Source organism: Rattus norvegicus, chromosome 7 (assembly GCF_021556685.1).
Source record: "Rattus norvegicus strain SHRSP/BbbUtx chromosome 7, alternate assembly SHRSP_T2T, whole genome shotgun sequence".
Taxonomy (NCBI): Eukaryota; Metazoa; Chordata; class Mammalia; order Rodentia; family Muridae; genus Rattus; species Rattus norvegicus.
Window position 1 is genome coordinate 77,987,582 of NC_141540.1, and position 8,486 is coordinate 77,996,067.

General features: G+C 47.1%; 1 pseudogene; it reads left to right on the forward strand.

The window, feature by feature from the left end:
- The first annotated feature begins 2,796 nt into the window (after window positions 1-2,796).
- On the forward strand, window positions 2,797-3,425 carry Ftl1-ps7 (ferritin light chain 1, pseudogene 7; annotated as a pseudogene).
- Window positions 3,426-8,486: the final 5,061 nt, after the last annotated feature.

Here is an 8,486-nt window from a genome sequence, read left to right on the forward strand (position 1 = left end):
GGAAGGAGTTTCTGGTTGGTGTAGCCTGGTCATGTGCTGTTTCCTGAAGTGGAACAGGATGGAGAGCTGGCAATCCTACAGGAAATCAGGGGAGGCTGGAGAAGAACCTGTGGGTAAGGGTAGCCAGTGAAGCAAAGCGGAGCATGCTAAGGGAAGAGCATCCATCAGTTGAGTCCATGGAGAAGCAGCTTGGGATTAGCCTTGTTTATCCTTTCTTGTGGCGCCAAGCAACCTGTGACAAGGGCTGGGCATGCTACCACATACCCTTAATCCCAGCACTTAGGAGGCAGAAGCAGGCAGATCTTTGTGAATTCTAGGCCAACCTGGTGGATATAGCAAGTTCTAGTCTAGCCAGAGCTACACAGCGAGACCCTATCTAGGAAGTAAATAAATAAAAGCTGAGCAGGGGCGGCAGACATCACGGATGCCCCTGTTATGCCCAGTTCTTCCCCTCTCTGTGTTTGCCAGTGGTTTTCCCATGGTGAATATCTCAGACTCTACCATTAGTTATTGCTTGGCACATGGTCAGGCTTGTGGGAAGTCTAGGCTCGCTGGGGAGTGTGTACCTTGGGAGTGGCCTACAACCAGTGTCAGAAGGAATATCTCAGCAACCTTGTCCTGTGGTGCAGTCACAGAGAAGTCTCCACCGTGACAAAGACACAGTCACACAGAGCAGTAAGCCGCTCTTCACAGCATGTTAGAGATTCCCCCTTTTGCCAGCTTTACTCTTCTGTTTCTCTGACTTCCATTCAAATCTTTGTAAGAGATTCGCTGCCTGAGTGATGGGCAAGGAGGAAGGAGCAGCTGGTAGTCATCACTAATCTCACGAAGAAGAGCAGTGCTATGAGGTAGCCCCCAGGCATCTGCCTGACTCACATTCTTGTGTCTGTCTCTCCCCTCCTGCCTTGCCCTCCCCACCTCTGGACCTTCCAACATTATCACTGCTGGTCTCAATGAGTGTGCATGTCCAGCATGGCGATTCGTTCTTCAGTAGTCTAAAGAGACTTGGTGCAGCGTGCAGACACTGCCTGCCCTCCTCACAGCCTGTGATCATGATAGCTCTTGGCTGCTTGGATGGTCTCTCCTGTGAGTTTGCTCCCTACCTGAGGATATGAGATGTCTACAGCTGGTCTCGCTCTCTCTCTTTTTTAAGATTTATTTATTATATATAAGTACACTGTACCTGTCTTCACATCATTAGAGGGCATCAGATCTCATTACAGATGGTTGTGAGCCACCATGTGGTTGCTGGGATTTGAACTCAGGACCTCTGGAAGAGCAGTCAGTGCTCTTAACCACTGAGCCATCTCTCCAGCCCCCTACAGCTGGTCTCTTAGAAGGCAATGCAGATTGTTCCTGAAGTACATAGCTGGAGGGATAACGTCTAGGACGGGACCTTGCCTCAGAGTGAGCTCACGTAAACACGGGGCTAAGGATGGGTTGCTTTTGTTCCTCCACGTTGGTAGTTGGTAGGCGGGACCTCAAAGTCTGGCTCTTTGCTCTAATCCACAGAGGCACCCCCATCACTGTTGGGGTTCCCAACATGCTGGGCTTCTCTTTCTGCCATTCTACAAACAAGCCACCTGTTCTCCTTCCAGGTGGCTTGGTCTCTGCTGCCACAGTCACTTGAGGGACCCTCTGTGTCTTCCACAAAGCTGTGAAGGCCATCCCCATGTCCTCTCTCTTTAGCAGACTTTACTGCAGTTGGTTGCAGGCCACACCAATCTCCCCATCAGAATGTAAACTATGACAAGGCCAGATGTGTAACCCTGGATTCCCTAGGTCACTAGAGCTCCATAAATTCTTTTATGTTTTAAATGAGTAATGAACGGTTTGTAAAAAGAGCCTCCCCTTTTATTGGGATTAGATCTTTCCAGAAGGGATATGCTAGAGAAATTGTCTCTCTTGAGATCTTGATTTAATATAAGGCTTCCTGAGAGATGGCCTGCACTAAACCACATAGCAGGCAGTAAGTAGGAGGAAATCTGGAACAGCCAGGAATGATGGCACACGCCTTTAATCCCAGCACTCAGGAGGCAGAGGCAGGTAGATCCCTAAGTTCGAGGCCAGACTGGTCTACAGATCGAGTTCCAGGACAAGCGGGACTGCACAGAGAAACCCTGTCAAGAAAACAAAACAAAACAACAACAATAGCAAACAAACAACAACAATAAAGAAATCCAGAACTATTTCCTAGTTCATACCTGGAGGTTCTATGGAGAAATGAGCTGTCTGTGGCCAGAAGTGAGCTCTCCTTTAGACGCGTCTAAGAGATGTAAGGGACTCAGGCACTTGCCATGCATGGGTCAGTCCTGAGACCCCCATGGTGGGAAGAACTGACTCCCACCAATTTCTCTCTGTGTTCCAGACATGCACACACGTACATGCACATCCATATACACAAAATAAAGATTTGTATAGTTTTTTAATAAAGTCATGTGATAAATGTCCTTCAAATGAAAAATCTGGGTAGAACATTTGTGCGCATGTGACCATCTTCGAAGGGAACGCGACCACATTCGGCTTTTCCTGATGATATTGTCAAGTCAAGAACCTTTGGCAACTGCAGCTTCTGTACACTCCATCTCTCTAAGAAACTGGTGTAGAAGCAGCACTTTGGAGATCCCGTGGCTCTGTATCTCGCTTCAACAGTGTTTGGACAGAACAGACCTGGGAACTTCCACTTTATTAACTTCCAGCCACCTTACGAGTCTCTTCAGTCTCAGCCTCCAGGACCATCTCCTTGCTGCCTTCGACGGACCACTTTTGCACTTAACCCTATACTCCAGACCAGTCATGACCTCTCAGATTCGTCAGAATTATTCCACCGAAGCGAACCGCCTGGCCAATGTGCACCTGCGGGCCTCCTACACCTACCTCTCTCTGGGTTTCTTTTTTGATCCGGATGAAGTAGCTTTGGAGGGTGTAGGCCATTTCTTCCACGAATTGGCTAAGGAGAAGCTCGAGGGCATCAAGTGTCTCCTCTCTTCCAGAATGTGCATAAGCCATCTCAAGTGAGTGGAGTAAAACCCAGGAGGCCATGGAAGTGCCTTGGCCCTGGAGAAGAACCTGAACCAGGCCCTCTTGGATCTGCATGCCCTGGGTTCTGCCCTCACAGACACTCACCTCTGTGGCTTCTTGGAAAGTCACTTCCTGAATAAGGACGAGCAGCTCACCAAGAAGATGGGCAACCACTTGACCAACCTCCATAGGATGGCAGGGCCATAACCAGCGCAGACTGGCGTGGCCCAGGCATCTCTGGGCGAGTATCTCTTTGAGTGCCTCACTCTCAAACAGGACTAGGCCTCTGCGCCTTCCAAGGGGCTCCCTCCTCTGCTCTGCACCAACCGCCTCAGCACCTCCACCCGAATGAACCTCTAACGCCACTAGGCAGCTTTGTAACCACGCTGGAGCCTCTCCCAAGTCTTGGACCAAGTAAAATTAAAGCTTTTTGAAACAGGAAAAAAAAAAAGAAAGAAAAGAAAAGAAGGAAGGAAGGAAGGAAGGAAGAAGGAGAGAAAGAAAGAAAGAAAGAAAGAAAGAAAGAAAGAGAGAAAGAAAGTGGTGTAGACTTGTGAAAAGAGAAGATACTATTATTAACACCATAGAAAGACTGTGTTCTCAATGGACAGGTAGGTGTTGGCTAAGTAATCCCGACGTCTCCTTCAGGAGAGGTCTAGACAGCAGCACAGCTGGGATGCTAACTCCTTGCACTGCTCTTGCACGGGATTTACACAAGCATCACAGAGCAGCTAGTCACACCCCCCATTCCATTCTTAGCATGTACTGCGTTGTGATCATGACCTGGAGCCCCATGCTTCTGAAGCCCATTTAATCTTCATGGAGACACTGGAGAGAAGGAAGACATTTGTGCCTTTTAGACTCATCCTGGAATCCTGGGAATCACACGACTAACAGCAACTGTAAAAACCAATGCGGTTACAGACAAAGCAGAGAAAGACAGTGCTTGTGGGAAAGAGTAGTTACAATTTAGATCGTGTCAGGAAATGGTTAAGAAAATGATTAGGAATAGGATGCCAATCGGTGCTTCTGAAGGATCTGAGGACGCTGAATAGATATTCTGGGGAAGTCTTCTGGACAGCTGTACAGAGCTTTCAGAAGGCTCCATGACACAGTGCTTAGTGGGTTCTGTCAGAATGCCCAGGCTGGAGAATTGGGGTAAGGGGGCAGAAGAGCGTCCCAGAATACCATGGAACCTTGTGAATCGCACTAATACCTCCCCTTTACATACTGGTCAGACTGACCTCACCGTCACCTCTGCTCAAACACACCATTCATCTTAGCATGAAAGTAGAATTGGCCTGAGCTACACTGAAAGCACGCCTCCGAGCTGGAGTGCTCTGGCAAACATTCCTGAACAGGGTATAGAGGATAGGGACTGAACTAAGAGGTGGGAGAGAGGACTTTGCAGGAAGCCCCTCAGGTGCCACAGGGTCCTCATTGCTCTAAGTCAAGGATGCATCCTAGGAGCAATTAAAGGCTTATTTTAAGAACAGTTCCGAGGATCTGCAAGCATTTTCTTCCCAACCCTCCCTTCATAAGAACCTGGCCATGTTTCCTCTTGGCTCAACTTCTTTTTTTTTTTTTTTTAAGATTTATTCATTTATTATATATAAGTACACTGTAGCTGTCTTCAGACACACCAGAAGAGGGCATCGGATCTCTTTACAGATGGTTGTGAGCCACCATGTGGTTGCTGGGAATTGAACTCATGACCTCTGGAAGAGCAGTCAGATGCTCTTAACCGCTGAGCCATCTCTCCAGCCCCTTGGCTCAACTTCTAATTACTATTAACATCATTTCCCCTTAGTCCAGGCTACTTGTACTTGATCAGCCAAGGAAACCTTGGGTCATCTCCATTAGCGTGATAGCCTTAGCCCACCTTTGACTCCAATGTGGCTGCTGTCTTAGGTGGTAACCACATTCCACACATGGCCTCTAGCGTACACTAGATTCACTTCTAGTTTACCTATCCATCCATCCTGACCATCTGGCCTTGGTCCTTCTGGTAGACTATTACCTGATGCCTGCTACCAGACCACCCCTCCAAGTAGACCTGTGTGGTGCCTCCTGCTGGGATGGACCTTGCGACTTGCTTTGGGCATGGGGAAATAAGATCAAATAATAGGCATCCTTGTGTGCAAACATTGAGGCTTATATTCTAGATAGAAGCCATCTGTTGTGTGGTAAGCTTGCTCAGGATAAACTCCTGCACAGAAATGGGGCTTCCGAGAGGAGAGGGAGAGGAAGGAGAGCTGGAGTTACCGCGGTTAGAGAGGAGCCATGTTGATCTATCAGTGACTCCTGGAGATGTCATATGCTTCCAGCCGCAGCAAGAGAGCTGAGCCCCAGCTGAGGCCCCTCACTTCCCAGACTTAGGACAAGTCAACAAACATTGCATTTGCTAAGTTGTTATGTTTTGTTGTGTCCAGTCATTCAGCAATATACAATCAAAACGATCATTGTCACTTCTTGACCAAAACCTGCATGTCCCAGGCCAGGCCAGGCCATCTGGGCTTGTGCCAGCCTCAGGTTCTGTGTGCCTGTCCACTGTCAACGACGTTTGTTGGCCTAGTTACGGTTGAACCTGAGCTTCTCAGCATGGGGATCTGGACAGTGTGACAGTTCAGCTTTCTGAGTAGATAAAAAGGGAAGGAAAACTGGGTAGAAATGGAATGTCCCTTGTGCTACTCAAGGACCGACTGATGGCTCCCCTCAGTGACTCCCCTCAGCCATTCTTAGGGCCAGTTTGGAGCTGGCACTGCACTGGTAATTATACTTCGATGATTTCTATCATTTTCAATAATGCTTCTCTGTGTGTGTTTGCACAGGGGCATGTGCATAGGAGTAGAGTGCAGTCAGTTAAAAGTTGCTCAAAGTGGGTTCTGGAAACTAAATTTGGAGTGCAGCCATAGTTTAGCTAAACACGTGTACCTGCCCAAGAGTTATCTGGATTTTCGAATGAAACACACACACACACACACACACACACACACACACACACACACACACACACACACGCACACACGCACACGCACACACACACACCAGTTAATTTTAAATATGCCTTGACTAGCTCAAAGTCTGGGCAGTTCTTTTTTTTTTTTTTTTGATTAATTTATTATATTTATTATATAGAAGTACACTGTAGCTGTCTTCAGATACCAGAAGAGGGCATCAGATGGTTATGAGTCACCATGTGGTTGCTGGGATTTGAACTCAGGACCTCCGGAAGAGCAGTCAATGCTCTTAACCACTGAGCCATCTCTCCAGCCCGTCTGGGCAGTTCTAATTCTCCCCATAGCTAGCACACATTTCCCTCCTATAATCCTGACTTAATGCCTTCTAATTCTGTATTTTATCTTTGTTGCACTGGCTCCTCTAGTCTTTGCTGCCCAAAATGCTTCTGGGCAGCCCTTTCAGGAGCTACCATCCTTCTCACCTACATATCAGATGATTTTCTTTCTTTCTTTCTTTTTTAAGATCTTCCTCTAAGCTTTCTTTCATCCTTTTTTTTTTTGTTCCCCTCCTCAACCACTCCTCCTTCCTGCCCGCTGACATTCCCCTACACTGGGGGGGGTGGGGGGAGATGTCCAGCCTTGGCAGGACCAAGGGCTCCTCCTTTCACTGGTGCCTAACAAGGCCATCCTCTGTTACAAATGCAGCTAGAGTCATGGGTCTGTCCGTGTATAGTCTTTGGTAGAGGTTTAGTCCTTGGGAGCTCTGGTTGGTTGGCATTGTTGTTCATATGGGGTTGCAAGCTCCTTCAGCTCTTTCAATTCTTTCTCTAACTCTTATAATGGGGGTCCTGTTCTCAGTTCAGTGATTTGCTGCTAGCATTTACCTCTGTATTTGTCATGCTCTGGCTGTGCCTCTCAGGACATATCTATATCCTGTTCCTGTCAGCATGCACTTCTTAGCTTCATCAATCTTATCTAGTTTTGGTGGATATATATATATATATATATATATTTGTGTACCCATGTGGGGCAGGCTCTGAATGGCCATTCCTTCACCTTCAGTCTCTGCCTCCATATCCCCTCCTATGAATATTTTTGTTCCCCCTTTTAAGAAGGAGTGAAGCATCCGTACTTTGTCTGTCCTTCTTCTTGAGCTTCATGTGGTCTGTGGTCTGTGGATTGTATGTTGGGTAATTCGAGCTTTTGGGCTAATATCCACTTATCAGTGAGTGCATACCTTGTGTGTTTTTCTGTGATTGGGTAACCTCACTCAGGATGATATTTTCTAGTTCAATCCATTTGCCTCGGTTGATTTTCTATAACTCTAAATATCATCTGTCTCCCTCTGAAACGTGGAGATTCTCCCTTCCTCCCTTCCAGTCCCTAGCCCACGCAAATCCAAAGGTCCTGCTTCAGTCACCTGCCCAGCCATTGGCCATTGGCTCTTTATTCATTGATCAAAAGCCAATTGGGGACAAGGACCTTCAATGTTTGGACATGCAGAATCCTGATTTGGGGGCCAGATTAATTCAAAGCACTAGAGCTAATCCCCAACATGGGCATGCTCTGCAAGAGCGGTAAGCACTCACAATTGCTGGGCCATCCCTCCAACCCCTCTCCATTCTCTCTCTCCTTTGTCTGGCTCTCATCTTCCTCCCAGCCTGTGGGAGAAAGACTTACCGTTCAGTTTCATTCATGTATTTCTTTTTATTTTAAAGCTACATTTGTTTGTTTGTTTATTATGAGTGTGTTTGCCACAGAACGAGTGTGGAGGTCAGAAGCCCACGCGTTGGAGTCGGTTCTCACTCCACCATGTGGGTGGGAGGGATCAGACTCAGGGCTTCAGGCTGAGCTGCCTGCCTGGTGCTTTTACTGCCACGCCATGTTGCTGACCCACAGTGTGGCTGCTGCTGCTGTTTTAAGGAGAACTGTGTTGAGTTAGGACTCTGAATATTCCCATTTTAGTTTAAGAAATGCTTACGAATGTTATTTTGATTTTCAGTAAGAGAGTCTCAGTTTTAAAGGATGACTTACAAGCTCATGTTGAGAAATTTCACAGCAAGAAGGGGCTCTGGGATGTTGGGGTATGGCTTCCATTGGGAAATTGGTTATACTGATTTGAATGGTAGACTGCAAAGTGTAAGCTGTGCCGGGAATGACAGGGACAGCAAGCATCACAAGAACAGAGGGTATTTCATGACCATGTCCTCATTGGCACAGGGCCTAGCATAGAGACAGGCTTAATAAATATTTATTGTCTGGGTGAACGGCACGCCTTTATGAGCTATTAGGTGTCTTGGATATCTTTCTACTTCCTACAGGAAATATCGTAAGTGTGTGTGTGTGGGGGGGGGGTGCAGATACTGGAACAAAGAGGTGTCTTCTGTCAGGAAGGTAAAAGTTCTATCCTGTCAGTTCCTGTCATGTTCAGTATGCAAACGAGTTCTGTAACAAATACTCTGTTGAGTGAGGACAGTTGTCACATGGAATCCTCTTTCTTTTCAA